The sequence below is a fragment of the Ammodytes marinus genome, assembly GCF_949987685.1.
Source record: "Ammodytes marinus genome assembly, chromosome: 2".
Taxonomy (NCBI): Eukaryota; Metazoa; Chordata; class Actinopteri; order Uranoscopiformes; family Ammodytidae; genus Ammodytes; species Ammodytes marinus.
Window position 1 is genome coordinate 5,753,844 of NC_137231.1, and position 508 is coordinate 5,754,351.

The window sequence follows — 508 nt, forward strand, 5'->3', positions numbered from 1 at the left end:
TATTGAACCAGTATCCGCTTATGGGACTTCCACACTTATAAGGTCATACAAGGGGCATTTAAAGGCATACTCGGTCATTCTGGAGAATGTTTGTTGACAAATCATTTTTTTGTAAAAATCAGTGAATATTTCCTCACACGTGTGCTACACGTCCGTACCGTTTCAGCGCTGGAAAAAAAAATGATGTGCGAATACACAGCCTAGGCTCTGTAAACTGCTTACATTCCCTTTGTTTACGTACTAGTTTACTCTAGGCTCTGTATTAACACTAGCTTTTTTCACGTATACACAGGTAGCAGATAGTGAGGAGATATTCACTGATTTTGAAAAAAAGTGATTTGTCAACAAACTTTCTCCAGAATGACCTAGTATGCCTTTAAGTGGCTCAGGTGTCCTTCTGGCTTTTTTTCGACCCACCCTTAAGAGAGGCTGTGATCGCCACTGCATGGAGCTCATGGGCTGATATTAGCACAGTGATCCAACACATCTAATGAGCATTTTACTCCAC